Here is a 1,110-nt window from a genome sequence, read left to right as displayed (position 1 = left end):
TCTATTAAAATTAACAAATACAATAAAAAACATATATATAAATTTGAATAATTAATTTGCATTAAATTGAAATGTACTTTTCTTTTATATATATAGGATAGAATTAATTACACATTTTTCAATTACTAATAATACATAATTTATATTAAAATTTAGTTAACATGTGTTTTGAAAACACATGATAAGTTTACCATCAGCAAAAAGTTTTAAATTTTTTTCCTTTAATAAATACAAAATAAATATATTAAAAACTTAAATTTTTTATATTTTTAAATAAAAAAAATTTTCAATTTGTAATTTTAATCTATATCTTTAACACACATAATAAATAAATTCTTTAAAGTATCTTACTAAAATATCTCTGATTTTGTCCATTTTTAAAAAAACACTAATCCCTACTAATTAATTATAACAATAAATGTATACAGATTTTGATGATTATGTCATTTAAAAGAAAATTAATTTGGTTTGTCTTATTAAAAATGAGATCATTACAAATATATTTACATTTCAAAGATTCAACCTTAATTATGTTAGGATATATTTTATATTAGGATATACGTGTATATATATTGATATTCTTTGATGTTGTTTTCTTATTTTTTATTTGTTCATCATATATAAATAGGTAGTACATTATATTATATTTGACACATTTAATATACAAATTATTTTTTTAATTTTTTCTCTTGAGTTCTAATAGATTTTTTATAGCAAAAATAAGGAAGATAGTCTTAAAAAGAATTTTATATGTAAAAAATGTGAAATTTACAATAAATTAGTCTTACAAAATATGCTCTTTCTCTAATTTTCACGTGACACCATTATTAAATATATTGTCAATATGTTTATAGGTAAAAAATGTAAAATTTAATGATTTTACTATTTTAAAAAGAGGATAAATGGTCAACAATTCTTATTTTAAAAAGATTTTATATATACCATTTATTATTTTACCAAAAACAAGGGTATTTTTTCAATATTAACACACAATCATTAAAAACTGTATCCATTTATTATTATAATTAATCAGTGGGGACTTGAATTTTTTAAAAACAAATCAAAATTAAAGATATTTTGGTAAGATAATACAGTGTATTATTAGTGATT

The sequence above is a fragment of the Arachis duranensis genome, chromosome 8, assembly GCF_000817695.3.
Source record: "Arachis duranensis cultivar V14167 chromosome 8, aradu.V14167.gnm2.J7QH, whole genome shotgun sequence".
Taxonomy (NCBI): Eukaryota; Viridiplantae; Streptophyta; class Magnoliopsida; order Fabales; family Fabaceae; genus Arachis; species Arachis duranensis.
The sequence above is the reverse complement of the archived record's forward strand: the minus strand, read 5'-3'. Positions refer to the sequence as shown.